This window comes from Macrobrachium nipponense, chromosome 22, assembly GCF_015104395.2.
Source record: "Macrobrachium nipponense isolate FS-2020 chromosome 22, ASM1510439v2, whole genome shotgun sequence".
NCBI classification, from domain to species: domain Eukaryota; kingdom Metazoa; phylum Arthropoda; class Malacostraca; order Decapoda; family Palaemonidae; genus Macrobrachium; species Macrobrachium nipponense.
Window position 1 is genome coordinate 46,822,825 of NC_087213.1, and position 22,260 is coordinate 46,845,084.

General features: G+C 42.8%; 1 protein-coding gene across 1 annotated transcript in view; it reads left to right on the forward strand.

Moving 5' to 3' along the window:
- LOC135198626 (deoxyribodipyrimidine photo-lyase-like) overlaps positions 1 to 22,260 on the forward strand; it is a 236,887-nt gene that overhangs the window by 29,187 nt on the left and 185,440 nt on the right.

A 22,260-nucleotide genomic window follows, 5' to 3' on the forward strand; every position in this document is an offset into this window, starting at 1 on the left:
TTCTTTTAAGTTCTGTATTATGACGTCACGACATCTTGATTTTCGTACCTATTGTAAATAATTGCTATACTCAACTGTCATGCAGAACAGTTTACCAGTTATTCATGCAGATTGTTATCAGCTATTCATGTAATTGTTATAATCGTAATGCGCATATATATCTTTATTATTTACTTTTTGGATATATGAAGATGTTTTACTGCTGGATTACCGCCGTAGTGTGACGCAATCGTTTTTCGTTCCTGGGCCTCTGTCTGTTTTCACACCATAAGAAATTATGGGGCCGAATTTGCAATGACCAGAAAGTCGTTTAAAAGAGGAAGTTAGCATTGAGAGGCGTATGTTTTTGACTGAGAAAAATACAAATTTATTCAATAGCTAGCTTGTAAAAAATACTTGGTTATAAAAACTTGATTGACAACTGAGCAGCATGTCTACTATGGGTTTCAGAGACAGTGCAAGCACGCTTTTGGGCAATACCTATTTCTGTGACGAACACTCGTAACAGAACGAGATTTTGCTATAGTGCATTACACCCAGTGCCGTAATTTATAAGGGTATTGTGAATCACTAATTGTAAAGAATAACGACACTTGTCCTTGTACCAAGAGACAAAAACTCCATTATGCAGAAATGGATATGAACACGCGTAAAAAGCTCCACCTACCCCCCCCCTTACATCGCCACCCCTTTTCTTCTCTGTTCCTCCGCCTCTCTCTCTCTCTCTCTCTCTCTCTCTCTCCTCTCTCTCTCTCTCTCTCTCTCTCTCTCTCTTGCCATTCGGTTTGTGTTGACCCTCCAAACTGGGTATAAGACCATACACAAAACGTTGAAATTGGTGAAATAAGGCTATGTATTGGAAGTATATATACATAAATATTAAAGCAATTTTATCATTATTGCATTACTATGACAACTAGAATTCATGGAAACAGTTTATAATAATGAAACGGCGTATGTGTGAAGCCTCCACTAATGTGGCAACGATGATTTTGCCATTCTTAGCATGCAAACATTAAAGGTTACATTTATTTCTGGCATACGATTATTAAAGAAATTCAAAATACTAATATAGACTGAAATCAATGAAAAGTGCTAGCAAAAACAAAAAAGCAAAAAAAAAAAAAAAATGTATATAATTCAGTTATCCGTAGTAGTTCCTCTATGCACGTTATCCGTAATCGTTCCTCTGTGGTTTTCGGCAGCCAGATGTACGAAAACGTTAGAAACATTTGATTGTATCTACTTTAGAAATATCTGTAATTTTTTGGGGTAATTTGGTTGCAAAAAAGGGATAATATACATGAATTAAATCAAAATTTTTAAATAACAAAGTAAATTTAAACTAAATAACGAGTAAAGTAAACAATTTAGGGAATAAAACTTTGCAGTTTCGTCGTCTGTCGACGTCTGCTGTTCATAACCGTGTTTGTGGCGCGCGCGCTTAGAAACCAGGAACAGCAACGGGTTTAAATTGCAATGTGGAGTGAACTGAGACCAAAATGTGTATAATAACAATCAAATAAGCATTGTGGAGTTTCAGTTGCGATGGCAGTAAGGATAAAAACCACCGATTACAAGGTAAGAATGAATTCAGTTCAAACCATAACCCCGGGAATAACAAGTTTCATACTTTCACTAATATAGGCAACAAAATGTTGTTTTATTGTGCTGATTACAACTGCAATCTTGAGTAAGATCAATAAACGTTACATATATACGCTAACATTGTTCAAATGAGTGCTGGGAAGGCTGGGGAAAGATGGTGGCCGTCACTGATCAGAACCTTCCATGCAAAACGTAGCCGCCATATTGGATTTCAAAACTGCCTTGAAAACATATTTTACGAAGAGCTCACATGCTTATTTTAGTTCGTATGGGGCTTTCATATATCACATTATGTTGACGAAGCTTCAGTCTTTTAAATGGTATGCTTAGAGTTGCAATTGTCTTCTTGTTTCACCAATTAAATATCGAGTGAATAAAACCCGTCCACCGTGATGAGGGTTGGTCTGCCGTGGTGTTTTACCCTATATGCCTACCAGTTTACGTGCAAAATGGGCACACTGGTTAGGTAGCAATATCAATCCTTTGGGGGAAGAACATAAAGGGTAAACAATCACGGACGATCCATCGTCATCACGCTGGCCGGGTCTTATTCACTCTATATTTAATTGGTGAAACAAGAATACAATTACAACTTGAAGCATACCATTCAAAAGATTGAAGTTTCGTCAACATAAAGTGATATATGAAAGCCCCATACGAACTAAAATAAGCATGTGACACTCTTCGTAAAATCCAATATGGCGGCAATCGTAAGGCTGGCCGGTCTAACCACGGACAATCCACCATCTTTCCCAGCCTTCCCAGCACTCATTTGAACAATGATAGCGTATAGTATAGGCTAGGTATGTAACGTTTATTGATCTTACTCAAGATTGCAGATGTAATCAGCACAAATAAACATTTTGTTGCCTATACTACCTAATAGTGAAAGTATGAAACTATATTCCAGGGGTCATGGTTTGAACTGAATTCCTGTTTACCTTGTAATCGGTGGTTTTATCCTTACTGCCAGCACAAATGAAACTCCACAGTGCTTATTTGATTGTAAGTACTATACACATTTTGGTCTAAATTCACTCCACATTGCACTTGAACCACGTTGCTGTTCCTGTTTCCTAAGTACTCACTCTGCAAACACAGTTACGAGCAGCAGACGACAATACTGATTATGGGTGCAAAGCTTTATTCCCTTAATTGTTTACTTTACTCATTATTTAGTTTAACTTTACTTCAAAATGTTTATTCAATTCATGTCTATTATCCCTTTTTTGCAATCAAACTAACCCCGAAAAATTACAAATATTTCGGATGTATACCTACTTACTAGCAGACGACGCGAGGAAAAATGACTCATCGTTGCCAATCTAGTGGAGCGTCGCACATACGCCGATGCATTTACAAACTGTTTCCATGAATTCTAGTTGTCATAGTAATGCAGTAATGATGAAATTGCTGTAATATGTATATACGTATACCACAAATAGATACGCTGATATGCTAATTTAACTTGTTTCGCCGGTTTTGTGTAAGTCTCATACCCAGTTTAGAGGGTAAACACATACCAATTGACAACTCTGATAAATAATTGAAGAGCGCAAAACGCCGCAAAAAATGCTGTAGTCCCCTTCAATAAGTGCTGGTAAGAGGTCAGGGTTCGATTGTTGTGATGAAAGACCATTGTGCGGAGTGTTGTGATTAGTCCATAGTGCAGTTGGGGAAGTTTGCTGCGAGGAGGAGGTATTATAGGAAGATTTCTAAATTCGTGGTTGAGGGTAACATGCCCCTCCACCACCCCTGTGGTAGCTAATCCCTTGTCTTCATACCTCTCTCCTGACAACTGTCCCTTGCTTCCTGCTTTCCCTTTGCTGGAAACTTCTGCTTCTGCTTCCTCCCCTGAAGATTTGGGGGAGGAAGAAGAGGGGGCCACCTTCAGCAGGGTGAGTCTTGTCTTTTGTTAGTTTAATTCAGATAATCATCAAGCTGGATATTTGTATTCTCTGGGAATAGTCTTGAATGTAACACCATTCAATTGTGCCAAATCTTGATTCTACATCCTTCCTTTAGGCCAAACTTGTTTTTAGATTTTGTTTACTGGCCATAGGCTTATGTAATTTCCTTGAAATAATTCTTGAATTTTGTTCCAGTGCTTTTATTATTTACTTTCCGGGATTAGGGTATGTGCAAGTCGCCAGTTAATAATTACCTTTAAAGTAATTTTTGAAGGTTGCATCATTCCCTTAGTTTATAATTTACTTTGGGATTTTGTTTACCAGCCATAGGCTCTTATACGTAGTCACAAGTTGCATGTAAATATAGTTATCTTGAAGTATTTTGTGAATGTTAAGACATTCTTTTAGGCCAAACATTTGCAATCATAGGTCAACACATTTTGTTTTGTTTACTGTGCCTGCAATACTCATCACTTTCTTTTACAGAGACTGAAAGTGTGGAGGTTGAAAAGCAGATAGGAGAGAATGGTGTTAATGTTTGGCTACGGGGACCTTTGGGAGAGAAGGCTTGCGTGGCCCTGGCATACAGAGGTATTTTCTTGGTGTCACACACTTGTGAACGTTTCACATCTCAGTCCACCAAGCGAGCTGGAGGCTAGTAGCTAAGATGTGAAACGTTCACAATTGTGGCACCAAGAAAATATCCCTGTACGCTGAGGCCATGAAAGCCTTCTCTCCCAAAGCCCCCGTAGCCAAACATTAACACCATTTCCTCCTTTACTTTTCAACCTTCACACTTTCAGTCTGAAAAGGAAAGTGATGAGTATCGCAGGCACAGTAAACAAAACAAAATCTGTTGACCTATAATCATACTGTATACCCACACCCACACAGCAATGGAAGAGCTACCCCGTAAAATTTGAATTAGGCTGCTGTACGTGGAAACTAATATCTATAATTACTGGGCAAGTATATACAAAACCTAATCTTATTTTAAAAATATAATTTTTGTGGAGCTGATGGAATATTCTGGTACAAAGCTTGTCATGTGCCAAACATATAACTTGACATAAACATGGCCATAGCCACAGCCATAAACATAATGTATACTGAGAACTGATATACCCAGCTTCTAAAGTTCAAGTGCAACTAGCCTACAGTGTTTTATGGTGGTGTGTGGCTGAATGAGTTGGTGGTAATGGAGGCTTCTTTGTTGTTGGGTTGTATACTTCCTGCTGTAGTACAGTACTTTAAAAAATGCAGCATGGATATTTTTTTGGGAAAAATATAGACTACAAAAATTATAATAATTTTGTTTTATTATTAGAATATTTTTTGTAAATTAAATTTACCTAATTTTTTCAGACTCTTCACTACACCTAGAATTCTAACTTGGCAAAGAAACAAGATGACATCAGTTGAAGCAGAGCCTCCTCAAAAGAAGCTGAAAGTTGATGGGACTCAATTGGATATACACTCTCGTATTAAGAATGAAAGGATGGAGGTAGGCACTGTAATGTTGAGTGGTAGGATTGAAGAGAGTATAATGGTAAATGAATCTATAATATTTTTACCAAGTGAAAATGGTTTGTTTTTTGTTTAAGTAACTTTCCAAGTAATTACATGGCTAAGTATTTCTAAGTACCAGTAACTAAAATATGAAAATTGCGGCAGCGATTCTTTTGTTTTGGTGTAGTCGGTATCCCGCTCACTATTGGGGGAATAGGTAAACAACTCGGCAAAGAAGCTCAATTTTATTTCTTACCAGCTTCCGATGAAGGTTGTGAGCTGTAGTTTCCTTTGAGTTTGGATTTCATCATTCGCCGAGAGTTTCCGGTACCTTCGGTGAAGTACTCTGATTCTTTTATCATTTCCATTAGACGTTTATTAACTATTGAAGCATAATTAACAGTACTTTGACCAGTTTAGGGCTTTAGTCTGTTATTTTGAGATTTTCTCTAATGATGTCTGACTCTAGTAAGTCAGTGAATGAATGAATGATTGGAAGTTTTCTGGCATCCTGACGCCGAAGGTCATTGACGCCGCTAGTAAGTCAAGTGTCTGTTTTTTCAGCAAAGGCTACAATACACGGTTAACTTCAGCAAAGTATGATTCCCATTCTGCTTGTGTTCGATGTAGGGGTCAAGTTTGCATTATTGATTTAACTTGTAATGAAAAACAATGGAGATGAAAAACAGTGGAGGGTTCTATCGTACCGTTCAAAGATAGAGAAAGATAGGAAGCGTAAGGCTACTTCTAGGTATATGAAAGGTCTTTAGCTAGCCAGGAATCTTGCTCCGAAGTGCCTGAGATTTCTGTTTTGTCCCCCAAGACCAGCCCTTCCTCTTTCCTACCTAATCCTGTTCCCGACTCCCATGCTTTCGATCCCAGTACCATTGCCAGTCTTGATGCAAAGTTTGAACGTAAGTTTGAGCTGTTGGCTAACTGTGCCTCAGCTAGGTGAGTCAGTGCATATGCTTCTTGATAAAGAAAAAAGTAAAGTGTAAGTGGAGGAGCTGGCCGTCTGTCCCACTGGTTCTCCTAGGCAAAGGTCCCTGACATACTCCCCAGCACCTGGGAGAAGTATATGGAGGCCCAAGGGAAGTTGGTGGGGTGTGCCCACGGGCAGTCGGCTCCTCAGTCGCACCTCTAGATGTTTCCCAGGTAGCGAAAGACAGCCATTGGAAAGGCGTCTTGGACAGTGGTCATTGTCTTTCTTCAAGCTCGAATTATTCGAGTCCGGAGAAACGGCGCTGATGGCGTGAAAGTGACTTTTCCAGACCATTGAAAAGGTCTGCAGTGGACTGTAATTGTCCCCATCAGGTACTGCTTAAGAAGGTAAAGGAGGTTAAACCTTATTGTAGTTTCGGGGATAGCCCAGAGACTTTTTCTTCTGATAATTTTGATAAACTTCCAGAAGGAGACTTTTCTTGACATGTAGCGAGACGTAAGCATCTGAGATCGGTGTTTTCAAGCGTATTTCGACTTCGAATCCTTCGATGCAACAGCGCCCATCGGTGCCTGAGACTTTGATGCATGAGCTCCCATCGGCTCCTGAGACTTTGACACATGGAATTTCAGGGCTGCATGAGCGCCCATTAGTGCCAGAGCTCCCTTTTCCACGTGAACTGGATTTGTTTGCGGCGCCGTTCTGCCTGCAGCTCCTCGTATTTCATCTTCTCCTTCAGTCAGCATGCCTGACCCTCATTTGTGTAATGTATCTTCTGCGGAAGAGGAAGAGATTGTTAGAGAAGATTCTAAGCCGCCATCAGCTTATGAAGCTCTTTTACAATTTTTCTTGAAAAGTTATCCCAACATTTTCAAGCCAGCTACTCCTGCCCCTCCAGCTACAACTCTTCAGATGAGTAAAGTTTCTTCAGTGTTGTGATCTCCCTCAGTTATTGCTTTCTATTTCAACCAAGAAAGCTATGGGTGAGGTCAAAATTGGCCAGCAGAAAAGAGAGCACAAGGGAAAGCAGTCTTCTCTTTCCCTCCTTCTTGCTTGAATAGAAGACATTCATATTATTTCACTGGGAAGTCTCCCTCTTTTGAGTGTTTCTGCCTCCGCCCAAGGGAACTTCTCAGGACTTAGTGAGTCTTCTTAGAGATCGGCTTTCACAGCTGCAAAAATCAGGTTTTCTTCGGCTAAGATCGATCACCTCTTCTAAATCTTTTTAAGATTTTAGAAGTTATTATTTTTATGAACTGGACTGTTGGCTCCCTTGGCAATAAAATTCTGGTCGCTTCTTCAGCAATTTCTCTATCGGTTTCTTCCGACTTCTTAGGAGTTCTCATGTTTGGATAGAGGCGTTAGTGACGGTTCCTGCCAAATTGCTTCTACCTTCGCGATGTGCATTCTTTAGAAGCATGAGTTATGGTATGGTGCTTCTTCATGGCTAAAGGAGTTACTTCAGTCCAGAAATCAACTCTTCTGTTCTCACTGCTGGTTTGTGAATTCCTGTTTCCTCAGGATGTCGTCAGTGGGATTGCTTCTGATTTAAAGAAGTCTATCCAGGATTTGCTCTCCCAATGATCCAAGCATTCCAGGGAGACTCCGGCTTTTGTCCATAAGTCTACGTCTCTCTTGCAACAATTACCCTTTCGGGGGGGGCAAACAGAGACAGCGATCCAAGTCAAGAGGAAATGTCCAATTTCCATTCAAAACAATTAAAAAGTCTTCCTCCAAAGCCTACCCCTAAGGAATGAGAACAGTCTTTCTCATGCAGCAGCAGGTGCCAGACTCCATCATTTCTGGCAAGAATGGAGCAGAAGAGGAGCAGAACAATGGTTTCTAGTAGGAAATCTCCTAACAAAAACTTAGCTGTGTGGTTAGCTGGAGAACCAGGAATATACTTGGGTATATTTTCAGAATCACATATTAAACATTCAGTAGATTTCATAGGCAAAGTTAAGAAAAAGAATATGAAGGGACACATGGTTAGTTTTGATTAGTAGCAATATTCACCAATATCTCCTTAGATAAAGTACTATTATAATTTCTTCAGACTAAACATAATGAGGGTATTTTCAATCCAAGCATAGAAATAGGCGTCTTTCTCGAGTTGATTAAATCGTGTCATTGATACTTATTTCACTTTTGAGGGAAAAGTTTACAAACAGAAATATGGAGTAGCTATGGGGGTCCTCATTATCACCTATATTTGCTAACATCTGTATGGAATATTTTGAAACCAATCTAGTTCCTAATATTAATGTCTAATTTAAAACTGAGAAGTTGGTGGAGATATATGGATGATAATTTTGCTATTCTGCTAGGTGATGAAAGTGAAATAGAAACTTCTCTAGACGAAGTCAATAAGTTTGATAACAATAGGATATGAATTCAGCACATATAGAAAAGGCCAAACACACAAACTCAGATCCATTTTTTCTCTGTTTTCAGTTGTGATATTAAAATATGTGTTCTAACAGGTTTATTTCTTAGGGCAATGAGGATGTGTGACCCTTGTAAGATAGATCAAAAAATAAATTGCATTGATAAAAGCTTTGATGCATTAGCACACCTGGAATGGTTCAGAAAGAGGGCACTCAACAAAGCTAGGAAGTTTTTTTTAACAGAGCAAAAGTTGAGAGTACATGGAATAAAGAAAACAAGAAAATAGTTGCCCTCCCTTATATGCCTAAAATGAAACAAATCACTTAAAAAATGAAAGAAAGTAAATATAAATTTGTATATACCTTTGATAATACTGTAAAAAACAAAGTATGTAAAAATAAATTGGAAGGAGAAGACCGTAATACAAATGATGTAGGGGGATACAGCAATTGTGGACACAATTATACGGGGGAATCAGGTAGGGGAATAAGGACTAGAATTCAAGAACACAGAAGAGCAATACAGCTACTCTCAGGGGACTATAGCTACTCTCATTTTCCCAACAATGCCTAGCTATAGCATAGGCATTGGGAAAATGACCATAGGATGGATTTTAAAAACAATAGGCTTATGCTAGGCATTGTTGGGAAAATGACCATAGGATGGATTTTAAAAACAGTAGGCTTATATACAAAAGAAATAAAATAAGTCATAGGAGGGTAGTAGAAGGAGCACTCATCAGAGAGATTAAAGCAATGGAAGGAAACAAAGGTTTTACCTCAGAAGATCCCATAAACTGAGCTTTAATATTAAAAGAAGCCAAGATTGACCCTTCTGACCTGGAGATGAAGTTTTATGCCCAACAGACTATTGGTGACCACTCACTTAATACAAGGGTTAATCCCATTGACCATCAGCTCAGGATATCAGAGCGGCAAGAGGGTATTAGCAACTCTCAAGGAAACCAGAATATCCATCGTATAAATGATGTCTCAACAATAGTTCCAAAAGACTGCTGGGCCTTGCCCTTGGCTGACAACCTACACATCTCTTGAAAAGGGCCACAGATAGGGCCTGAAAGTACTCGAGTGTTGAGTAAAATAAAATGTAAATACTTGTAAGTAAACATGTTATACACAGTAATTTTGTGGTGGGTTTCTTTTTCAATCTTCAGAAGAAAACTGAATGAAGTTTTGGTTTGGTTAATAATGATAATACTAAAACTAATTACAAGATCCGTACGAAAATATCCTTTCCCGTTATTCCCTCATCTTTTGTTTTTAACTGCAAGAGAAGCTGGAAGCCAGAGCTGTCAAATATGTCAAGTTAATGTGACAAGGGAGAGTTGCCAATTTGCAGGCCAATGATTTTTACACTCTCTCTCTCTCTCTCTCTCTCTCTCTCTCTCTCTCTCTCTCTCTCTCTCTCTCTCTCTCTCTCTCTCTACAAGATATTTATGACATTGTTTATTAACTCTTATGTTTTGGCTGGAAGCGTTAGAAGTATGGATTGTTCATACGCAAACAGACCTTCAGTCTTAACAACAGGATAGAAACAGTCTTAACAACAGGATAATTTTCTAGAGCCCAGCTGGATCCGGTTAAATCGCAGATGAAAAGCAAGGAATCTTGTGAGGTCGGGCAATGTGTTCATATATCTGGTGCAAACTTGTCAAGGGCCACGCACCCACGCCACTGTGTTCAGTCTTTTTCTTAACCGCTTGGGTGAAAGTCGTGGTTGCCCTCTCTCGGCCTTTTACCTGGTTCTTTGCCTGTTTTTGCTTGTGATTCTGTGTGTGTGTGTGCTTGTATTATGGCAGCTTCTGCTCCTTCTCGGCCTCGCCAATGCATGTGCCCGGGAACTCTAGGTTTCCCGTGATCGTGTTTCCTGTCTTCTTCAGTGGCAGACCCACACTCCACATACAGTAGGTGTTGTGCTAATGTTTGTATCATAATGAATCCCAGCCCTTAATGTCGTGCGTGGCCTAGAGAGCAGTAGAAGTTATATTACAGTAAGAGGGAGCATCATAGAGTTTCTATCCTTCCTTCATGGGAGGGGTTTTTATCGCCTTGCCCTATGCTTCATCTTCTGCTGCAGTCACACCCCATGATGCTAGTGTTGTTGTGCCTTTGTCTCCTTCCTTTTCTTCCATCTATTCGTTGTTGGATGCATCGGGAGGCCCTCAGGCTGATTTATTGTGTAATGTTGCCCCCTCTTCCTTGGGAGTTAATTTACTTCCTGCAAGGGAGGAGGCTTTTTCATCAATTTCTTTTATTTCAGATTCGGAGGCGTCCAAAATGGTGGCGCTATGGGGTTCGCCCTCCTAAGAGGGTTTGCTGACGCATTTCATGGATGCTCGCCTCCCCCCTCAGGCTACCCAAGCTCTCCCCCCTCCTCCTGGCCTTGTCTTCATTGGTAGCCTGGGTCAGCCATATTGTATATATTGCTCCGCCAGTGATTCTTGCCGCTTCCTCGGGTCGAGGAGAAGCCATGACGTCAGCGCCTCTGGTGACGTCATGGGGTCGGCCATTTTGTATCTCCACCAGTGACGCCTGCCGCTTCCTCGGGTCGAGGGGAAGCTGTGACGTCAGCGCCGCTGAAGACTTCACCTCCGTCGATGACATCACTCCCAGTTCCCTCAGTGTCATCTCCCCTTGCGTTGTCGGTGTTTTTGGTTGGGACTGCTGCGCTGCCTTGTTCTACTGTGCCGTCATCATTTGTTCCCGTGAAATTATCACTGCCATCCAGCATGCTCCATCTCCCTTCCGTGTCGTCTGCGCCCTCTCTTGCGGATCCGTCTGAGGCCTTATGTCAGGCGGTTCTTAAAAGATTGGACTCTGTTTTGGAAGATAGGTTTGCTGCCACGTCGGCTTGGAAGACTGGGCGCAAGCGTGTTACGTCACCCCCTCCTCCTTCCAAGAGTCAGTGCTGTCATCCTCTCTTTCTCTCCCATCTCCGCCACGTTGGTGTATCAAGTGTTGGAAGGTTAAGGACTTTGCCTTTTCTTCGTCTACGAGTGAGGAGCGGCACGTCTGTGTTCCTGAGAGTGTTGGTGTTTCATCCCCTGTGCAATCTGTAGTGACTGCTTCGTCCTCTGCCTGGTAGGCCGTCTAGGAGTTCAGTTTCGGCAGGGCCCTCCCATTCACCCGAGTCTAGGTCAGAGGACCAACATCCCTTTTGCTCCTGCTCTTACAGGTCAAGAAGGGGCTCCAGGGGCAGAAATAAGGGGGTCGTCACTAGGTCGGGCCCCTCTCCCTCTCCTTTACCATGGGTAGGGGTGTGCCTGGTGGGCCAGTGGGCCAAGTAGCAAAGTTATGGGGCAGAGATGTGGGTAGTAGATGGCCTTCGGTTGGGGTATCTACTACCATTCAACTCCCCCGCTCTTGGACAAGCCTCTGCTCAGGTGGGTGTACCCCCCAGATTCTCTGAAGTTTTTGGCTCTCCGGAAGGAAGTGCAGAAGATGCTGGACAAATATGCAATAGAGGAAGGGGTGTGTCGTCTCCTGGGTTTTATAGTCACATCTTCTTGGTGCCCAAGACGTCAGGGGGATGGAGACCTGTGATCGACTTATCCACCTTGAGTCATTTCATTAGGAAGACAGAAGTTCAAGATGGAGACCCCATGATCGGTGTTGGCAGTTGCGAGGGAAAGCGACTTCATGCTGTCGAAAGATCTAAAGGATGCATATATCCAAATCCCAATTCATCCGTTGTCCAGGAAGTTCCTTTGCTTCTCTCTCGGAGACAAGGTCTTCGAGTTCAAAGTCCTGTGCTTCGGGTTGACCACGGCCCCTCAGGTGTTCACAAGGGTCTTCTCTCTCGTCTCAAGTTGGGCTCATGCTCAGAATCCGTTTGCTGAGGTACCTTGACGATTGGTTGGTTTGTTCATGAAACTTACCTGACAGATATATATATAGCTGTATTTTCTGAAGTCCGACAGAATTTAAAAATTCGCGGCACACGCAGTGGGCGGCCAGGTGGTAGTACCCATTCCCGCCGCTGGGGAGGCGGATATCAGGAACTATTCCCATTTTCTATTCATATTTTTTTCTGTCGCCGTCGTAAACAAACTGTTTACAGACCTCCGCCTAGGATTTTGAAACTTCATTAGCCACTTAAGTATCCTAATTATTCTTTCGATTATTAACTTGGATTTGTGGCTAGGCATACGCTATCGTAAATTTTTTCATTGCATTTGATGTCTGAAGCTAGTTAGCCTAGTTTCAGACTTTGTTGTCTGCATGGTAAGGTGAGGCTACCGTAACTTTCGGTAGACACTCGCTTGTTAGTATATATGACGTTTACATGTTTTCTTTGCATAAGGTAATTAGTGTAATGTGTGACTGATTACGGAAGAAGGAGGATTCAATTACGCATTTTAGAGCGTGTTAGAATCAGGAGTTTTCCTCCACAGTAAACAGAAGTTAGAAATAATGAACCTTCTAACCTACTGTAGATTTTATTTTGCCTAACCCTGTGGTATGGCTTACGAGCCTAGAATAAGTGTCTGCTAAAGGATTACATCAAATAATCTTAGACTAAAGTGCTCGCTCTCCAACCAGTGTTGTGAAGTGTAGTGCCCCTTGTGTTGTGGAGGGGGCGTCAGATCGGCCCCATAATGCCTCTAGGCCTGGACCTCTGTCGGACTCCCAGGACTCAGGGAGAGGGCATGTCGAAAGCCGCAAGAGGGTTACGGGGGCTCCCCACCGATCTGGCGTCCCTTCGGCAGAACCTGTTGACTCTTCCCAGGCTGCTAAAGATCGTGCACGTGCGCGAATCTTGAAAGATTGCTTCTCGTCCTCCGAGGCGTCCTCCCCACACAGGGGTTGGAGTTCTCGGAAGGACTCGCGCCCCCTAAAGAAGCTTTAGAGAAGAGGACGCTTCACGTCCTCTCTCTCGTCACGAGAGGATGAGAGAGTAAAGAGACCACATTTTCCCTTTTAGAAGAATGCACTGGCTCTTTTCCTAAGGGACATTTAAGGAGGCTCATTCATCTTGCCAGAAGAGTGATTTGAGCCTCCTGCGAGAACGCTCATGTATATATCATTTATACATTATTAAGGAGGCTCATTCATCTTGCCAGAAGAGTGATTTGAGCCTCCTGCGAGTGACCGCTCATGTATACATCATGTATACATTATTTAAGGAGGCTCATTCATCTTGCCAGAAGAGTGATTGAGCCTCCTGCGAGTGAACGCGTCATGTATATATCACTTATACATATTAAGGAGGTTCATTCATCTTGACAGAAGAGTGATTTGAGCCTCCTGCGAGTGAACGCTCATGAAGTTAGAGCTGTTTCAACCTCGCTAGCATTCCAAAAGAATTTGGTAATCAAGGACATTCTTGATTCCACCTTTTGGAGGAGCAACTCAGTATTCGTCTCCTCTCCTCATTGCGCTCCGTATACGTTATTGTAACGTTCGCTTTACTTCGATAAAGCAAGCTGATAAGTTTGACGGCCGGCAAGCTGCTTTGGCACATCAAACAACTTATGTCTCTGGTCGGCATAAGAAGGGCAATTTAGACGTGAGGAAGCTTTTGGAGGTGCTCGACGTCCTATAAGTAGAGACATTCTCCAGGACGCTCGGCAAGCACCTTGCGGAAGACGAAAGCCATACGTCTTCCTTTAGTGTTCACACTCTTCAGGAGCAGCGTGCGGCTCTCCATGGAGACTCGCATGAGGACGTCCCTTAAAAATATTCAATGTCATACGCAAAACGCGGTTCGTCATAACATTGAGATGTTGGCAAGGTCGCTCGCCAGGACGCCTCTTGGCGGGCCTTGCATGCATCAAGGCGCTCAACGAGTTCCTCTCTGAAACGTCGTTCAGAAGACTTGGTGTTCTCTGCTCAGACACTCTCGTAGCTGGACGCTTTCCAGGACGCTTTTGAGGACGCTCGGCAGGAAGCTTTTGAGGACGCTCAGCAGGACGCTTTCCAGCACGCTTTTGAGGACGCTCCAGCAGGACGCTTTTGTGGACATTCGCCAGGACGCTTCGGTGGAAGCTCGGCAGGACGCTAGCGAGGACGCTCGCGAGGACGCTTTTGAAGACGCTCGGCATCCTACACGTCATGACGCTCGGTAGAGCACTTGCCAGGACGTTCTTCAGAACGATAGGCGTCCTACGCATCAAGACGTTCGGCAGGATTCCTGCAAGAACGCTCTTCAAGACGGCGTCGTCGAAGTAGAGGAAGGAGTTTGGTCTCGTCAAGATGTCTACTTCGCTTTCTACGAAGGGAGCGTTCAATAGAATCCATCACTTGATGAATTCCAGGAAAACTGTAAGCAGATTTCGGTGTCATAAAACGCCTCGTCTGCTTTCGGGATTGCGCTGCCGAAGGGGAACATTAAGGTCCTTCCTGTCGTAAGCCCAGTCTCTAATCAGGAATCCTGCCCCTTCCTCGATTTCTGCGGAATCGGGGAAAACTATATGCTCGAATTCCTGGATTACTTTCTGTCATGTAAATGGGTTAGTTCTCATTGACAAAGATCTTCATAAACATTTTATCGCTTAAGCGGATAAGTAACAAATTTCGGAAGAGCTCTCATTCATTTTCAGAACCGAACGTGGACAGTCGTTTTCCTTTCTTTCTCTCTTCCTCGTCCAGGAAAGATGTAGTAGAGAATTCGATGTTCAAATTACTACAATACTTACGTAGTTTATCTTTGCGTCATTTTGCTAACGCATGGGTCGAGTCATATACGCATATCGTATTTACCTCTGCGGATAGAAGCCGAAAGAACTGTTGTTCTAATGTATTTATTTGACACTCCCTTCAACCTTCCAAGAGTTTTCGGAGTAAGAACAACTCTTCAGGTATTGTTACGACAACACCAACTCAGCTTCTGTATTTAGCGAATTCTGTTTCGTTTAAATAGGCCTGCTTGAGAGTGTCCTTTTGCTCGATAATATCATACCTATTCCTTCGTAAAGGGAGTAGCTGGCAACTCAGGCAGATAGTATTCTGTTCTCCATTGAAGCTTTCCTTCGAGGAAGACTTCTCCTTCACTCTTTTTGATAGAGATCGAAGGTGGTCGATCTCCAATCCTTATTTTGTTTTCTTTAAGGAAAGAATTTAGGATGGAGATCGTTGTTCAGAATACTATAAATATACTACGTATATTAACCTCGCGACATGATTCTACTAAGCAGTTGAATTGTCCGAGGGGTAGGCGCATATCCTAGTTATTCTACGGATTGCGACTTAGACGAGAAGTATTCTAATTGAACTGCAACATCAACTCAGCTTCTGTATTTAGCGAATTTTGTTTCGTTTAAATATGCCTGCTTGAGAGTTTCCTTTGGCTCGATAATTTCATACCTATCCCTTCGTAAAAGGAGTAGCTGGCAACTCAGGCATATAGTGCGAGACGATGATCAAGGCTGCTGTTACTGTGATCTACGCAGTACCGGCTAGCTCGGTGTCATGCTCGGTTGGTTACGTCTCTCTCCTTGCGGGAATGGCTTAAACCGTCTCTTTGCCCTACAATCATGGATTTTAGCCTCGGGTTGAGGAAATTTCTAGTAATCTTGAATGATCATACCTGCCGTTTACTTAGAAAATTTCAACAAGATATCTCTTATACTTGTTAGGTGCGGGTTTTACCGCACGGTAACATTCTGTACGAATCTACCGCGGCATAGCACTATAATAATGCTCTCCTGCTTATGCAAAGCGCAGCCTTATTTAGGGAAGGAAGCAGGCTGAGTGAGGGAATGGATGAGTTTGCTGGGGACCATTTCCTCGCTGGAGAAGCTTGTTTTCCCTGAATAAACAGCAATTCAGACCTCTACAAATTTTCCTTCACGAAGAAATTGGAATAACATCAAAGATCTTGTAATTCTAATTTTCTCTCAACGGCTTGAGGATCACCTCAGGTGATAGCGAGAGGGTGCCAGACATCCGAACAGAGAACAGATGTTCTGGCACATTGTCTGAAAGAATTGGAAGCCAAATTAGTCGGCTTTCCAGTTCCTCGAAGGGTGAGGTTGGATCGAGTGGCCCAAATCATCTCGGATAATTTCTCAGCTCTCTCATAGCTCGAGAAGAGAGAATTGGTTATGGGCTTGGGCATGGAACGTAACGATCCTCAATAGGTTCGTTAATCTAGTGCACGTCCGTGGGGGTCTTCTCGATCGAAGGCAACAACTACTGACGTCTGAGTAATCCTCACTTAGAAGTATGTCGAAAGTGAGGAGAGACTGAGGGAGTCCTTTCGTTAAGTTTTTCGTAATATTGAAGACGAAGGAGCTTCCTCTTAAGTTGTTCCCTTATTCATGATCCTAGAGGATTAGCTTTAGTCGCCACATGTTGGCCTCTAAGAGGTTGGATTCACAGAGGTCAGGTAATTCAGAGAATTGTCCAAAGACCCTTCCCGAGAGAATCGGTGTAATCAAACATCGTCACTTAGTGAAGTATCTAATATCTCTCCTCTCTGAGTCTGAAAGCGTTCAGACTATCGAGAAGCGATAAGATCTTCAAGATTAATGGCAGTCTCTTGGCCAAGGCAAAGCAGTGCTGCCTATTTTCAGTTTTCAATCGGAGGGGGCCGTTTCTGGAGATAGTGAAGGGAAATGACTGTTCCTCCACCTCGACCTCTGTGAATTTCGTTATGGTTCTATCTTTCCGTATGAAGTATGAGATAAGATAGAAGTCCTAACTGTTGTAGAATATGCAAATATGTTGTTGACGGCCTCTAGGCTCAGAGATTCGGTTCTGTCAAACAACAAAGCTTCACGATCTTTGAGGTCTGTGGAGATCTTGTATTCTCTGGATCAAAGGCTTCCGGCATGGAACTTAGACGTAGTCTGAGTTTCTGATGCCAAAAGCATTTCGAACCTATCCTTTCTGCGAACTTAATACACGTGACCAGAAAGGCTAATATTCTAACCGCTCTAGCCACGGCAAGGAGGGTTAGTGAGGTTTTAGCCATCATCAGAGGTTTTGGCTTTAAAGGACATAATGCGGTCTGTCCGCTAAGCCTTCCGTTCTTGATAAGAACGAAAACCTGTCTGACCATTGACCCGAAGGCTTGGAGACCAAGGGTATGGCACAAATTATTGGGCAAGGGCATTAGAGAGTCCTGTGCCCTGTAGGGTCTCTCAAGTTTTATCTTGATAAAACTATAGAAAGTCAAGGTCAACAGACAATCTGCGGTGTTCCGTAAAAAGACCAGACTAGTTCATGTCCAAGAACACCCTGGCATGATAGCCAAGGAGTTCTTTTAAGAGGTCTCATTCATTATGTTTGCATAAAGATTTGAGATTTTTTCTTAATATGAATGCTCAAGAGGTGAGGGCGCGGCCTCGGAAGCATTTCAACAGAGCATGACACTCAGTAACATCCTGAGTGCCACGCTTTAGCGAAGCAACTCTGTGTTCGCTTCACACTCCCGACGGGATGTGAAGACGACATTTCAGATCCGTAAGTCGCTAGGACCATACATATCCGTAGATATATTATTGGGTGCAAGAAGCAACACGAATCCTATCCTATAGAAAAGGGATAGGTGTGCTTTTAACTTTGAAGGGTTGGTCGCTTGAGGCGCGTTCCTTTTCTTTAGCCTAGAAGTTATGGAACTAACTTTGATAGGTTAGGTCAGGTGGTGGTTTTAGCTTCGGTGCCCTCAAAAGTATGGTTCATATGGTCTAGTCACATTGTGGTCACGCCCCCGTTGACAGATCATCTAGAGCGCACCAGCATTACAGGTCTCTACCTCGCTGGCAACTCTAGTAACGCAGAAGCAGACTTTGGTGACAGTAATCACGAAGTCGGCTATGCTAACAGGTCAGAACCAAGATGTATATCATCTACTTAATTTAGTTTCCCAAAAATCCTATTCTGCTCTTTCCCACCATCCGAAGGTGGGATTCAGCTATATATATATCTGTCAGGTAAGTTTCATGAACAAAATGTTATTGTTATAATACAATTAAGTTTGTTCATACTTACCTGGCAGATATATATAATTAAAGTGCCCACCCACCTCCCTCAGGAGACAGTGGCACTGATAAAAATATGAATAGAAAATGGGAATAGTTCCTGATATCCGCCTCCCAGCGGCGGGAATGGGTACTAACCACATGGCCGCCACTGCGTGTGCCGCGAATTTTTAAATTCTGTCGGACTTCAGAAAATACAGCTATATATATATCTGCCAGGTAAGTATGAACAAACTTAATTGTATTATAACAATAACATTTTTAGCAGGTTCCAGATAGAAGCTGCAGCAGGACAGAGATCGTCTGCTTTAGTTTTGTCTGGAACTCGACGTCATGGTAAACCAAGAAAAGTCAGTCCTTGTACCCGGTCAAAGGATTCTCTATCTGGGCATGGTCATTGATAGGGCAGTCTCAAGAGTTTTCCCGTTGGATCAGAAGTTTGAGAAATTGTGAGTAGTGGCGCATGACTTCTTATGGCAACCACATCAGTCAGCTCATCAGTGGCAGGTTCTTCTGAGAATTTTGTCTTCTCTGGAGAAGCTGGTCCCTCATGAGTGACTTCATCTTTGGTCTCTGCAATGGAGACTCAGGGAATTCTGGTCTCCAGCGGGCGACTTGCCCCTAATAAAGGATCCTCTGTCCCTGGAAGTGAGAGAAGACCTTCTTTGGTGGTTAGATGACTGGAATCTCTTGAAAGGTGTTCCTCTGCATTCTCTTCCCCCAGACTCCCTTCTGTTTTCAGACACCTCCCTCGCAGGTTGGGTGCTCATTTAGGTGCCCTCATAACTTCAGGCATTTGGAGTTTGGAGGACAAACAGCAGCATATCAACGTCTTAGAGAGTTAAAGGCAGGCTTTCTGGGCCTCAAGGAAATTTGGGAGAAAGTCGAGGGTCATTGTGTTGTTTATCATGTCGGACAACACCACAGTGGTCGCTGATGTGTACAAGCAGGGGTCCCTGGTTTCACGTCAACTTCACGCCTTGACAGTCGAGGTTTACCAGTGGACGGATAGCAATTTGGTAGAGCTTTCAGCCAGGTATATCTCAGGCAGAAGGAATGAGGTCGTAGACAAACTCAGTCATCGGGATCAGATCCTAGGCACAGAATCAGGCCGTGGCAGACAGGCTTTTCCAGGTTTGGGGGAGACCCATGCTGGACCTCTTTGCGACCCAAGTTCAACAGGAAACAAGATATTCTGTTAGTTGGTTCTGGATCCTCTGGCGTTAGTGAAGGACGCGAGATGTTAGTTGGTTCTGGATCCTCTGGCGTTAGTGGAGGACGCATTCCAACATCTTTGGGACAACCTGTAGGTGTATGCCTTCCCTCCGTTTTGTTTGATCCGTCAAGCCCTGAACAGGTTGATGAGTTTGCAGTTTCAGGATGACTTTGGTATCCCCTCTGTGGTTGCAGGCGGAATGGTTTCCGGATCTGCTGTCATCATTGTCAGAGGTGCCGAGGGAGATTCCCCCCTGGCAGCATCTTCTTTGTCAGCCTCACGTAGAAAGATTTCACCAGTCAGAAGAATCCCTGTCTCTTCACGGTTGGAGGCTATCAAGTATCTTCTCCGAGCGAGAGGCTTTTCTCAGAGGACAGTAGGACATATGTCCAGCAGTCTCAGAAAGTCTACCTCTGCCATTTTCCAAGGCAAATGGGCGATTTACTGTGATTGGTGTTGTAAATGGGGTTTTTCTCCACTCGGAACTTCTATTCAGCACATAACAGACGTTTTGACCTTCCTCAGGGATGAGAAAGGTTTGTCTGTTTCCATCATTAGAGGCTACAGGGTGGCCCTGAGTTTAGTGTTACGTCTTAGAGGTATTGACATCTCCTCATCCTGGGAACTCTCCTTGCTAGTTAAGGGGTTGAGCAGTTGTGTTCTAGAGAGCTCAATCCTCCAACGCGGGATGTTTCCTTGATCTTGAAAAGTTTCACTAAAGCTCCTTATGAGCCTTTGTGTTGTTCATCAGACAGGAACTTGACACTGAGAAGTTTCACTAAAGCTCCTTATGAGCCTTTGTGTTGTTATCAGATGGGAACTTGACACTCAAAAACAGGTTCCTCCTGGCCTTGGCATCTTTGAAGATAGTGGGGGAGCTACACATCCTGTGCTATGATGTGAAGCACACCAGGGTTTGGGGGTCAGTGTCCTTCGAATCTGTCCTGGAATCATGGCCAAGACCCAGAATCCCTCGGTGCAGGATGATAGGTTCGCCCCCTTTTCCATTCCATCACTGGATGACTTTGTGGGCTGTGATTCTCAAGAGCCTTTGCTATGTCCTGTCAGGGCTCTGTATTGCTATCTTAAAAGGACACGACATCTTAGGCCAGCTTGTCATAAGCTTTTTGTTAGCACGGGCTGTATGAAGAAAGAGATGTCCGAGAATACAATCTCTTTTTGGATATGTGAAGCTATCAGACAGGCATGTTGGACTCTTAATGATTCTGCCGCCATGTCTGTGCAGGCTAGAGCACATGACGTCAGGGGTATTGGTCTCTGGCTTTCAAGAAGAATTTGGCTGTTCATAGAGTTCTGAGCGGTGGTGTATTACACCGGTCTACGTTCACCTCTTTCTATCTTACAGATGTTGCCCACAGGTCTATGGACACGTTTTCCCTAGGTCCTGTGGTGGCTGCCCAACAGATTGTTCAACTCAGCGTTGCCCTCAACAGGGCATGTTTGTGTCTTGCCCAATATGATTGTGTGGATGAGAGAATGAGTGAGTTGGCTGGTCTTTTTCTTTCTCGTGTACCGTTCCTTCTTCCTACGGGCAAGTTGAGGAATAGACATGTCATTTGCTGGACTGGTCTGATACAGGTGAATAAGGTAGTCATACTGATAGTTTGATTGGATCGTGTACAAGTAATCCAACCCTCTATTCGGTAGCATATACTCCACTCCTTAGCAAGGGGGAGTAAAGAGTAGTAATGAACCGTGGCACATTGGTTTGTTATCGAACAGTCAAGTTTCTCTTTAGTTCCCTAATGCAATGATTCATCCCATATATCATTGTAGGTAACCCAGTGGCTGAGTTGTTTGATATCATTGTATCTAGCTTCTCACGGGCATCAGTCCCTCTCCGGTGGATATTTCTTCTGGAGCTGGACTGGTGGGTAGGAGACCCTCAGCCAGTTTAAGATGTCTGTACCTCCCTCCAAGTATAAGTCTATCCTGTTGTTAAGACCGAAGGTTTATTTGCGAATGATCAAATGACAAATATTCTAAGACTATTTATTTTTCATAGCTACAAAGCTGAGGTCTTGAACATTGTACTGCCCACCTCTAGCCGCCCCTCTGTCTTCTTAAAGACATCCTGGGTTGGGAAAGACTGAATGCGGTGGCATGGGTTCGTGGTCCGTGACCAGTTTTCACCTGATAAATGCACGCATTGCCAGATCTCATAAGATTCCTTGCTTTTTATCTACGATTTAATGGGATCCAGCCAGGCGCTGGAAAATCATCCTAATGTTAAGACCTCAGGTTTGTAGCTATGAAAAATACAAATTGTCTTAGAAAATTTGTCATTTTACATATCTTTAAGGGTACTATGATATTTAAGATTACTTTGAAATAACAATAATATAATCTCAAAGATTAATACAATAATAAAATAATAATTTAGGGTAAAATTGATTTGAGATGTTATTCAAGATATTTATTTGGTACTTGAATTTTCAAGATAGGCAGGTATAAGCTAGAAGATGTTCATTTTACCTATTGGCAAATAGTATAGTCTTCATTTTTTTCAATAGATGGTGCTGTTGTGCATTGTTTATGTTTTGATGGCGACATTCAAATGCACTGTGGTCGCTGAAATTCAGCCATTATATTTTTCATCTCAATCTCACCATTTTCTACAATGTAAATAAGTGACTAAGAAACTAATAGCGATAATTATGAAGATATAAAATTTAGGATATGAAAGTCACTGATGATAATGTGCAGATTCTGAGAAGTTTAG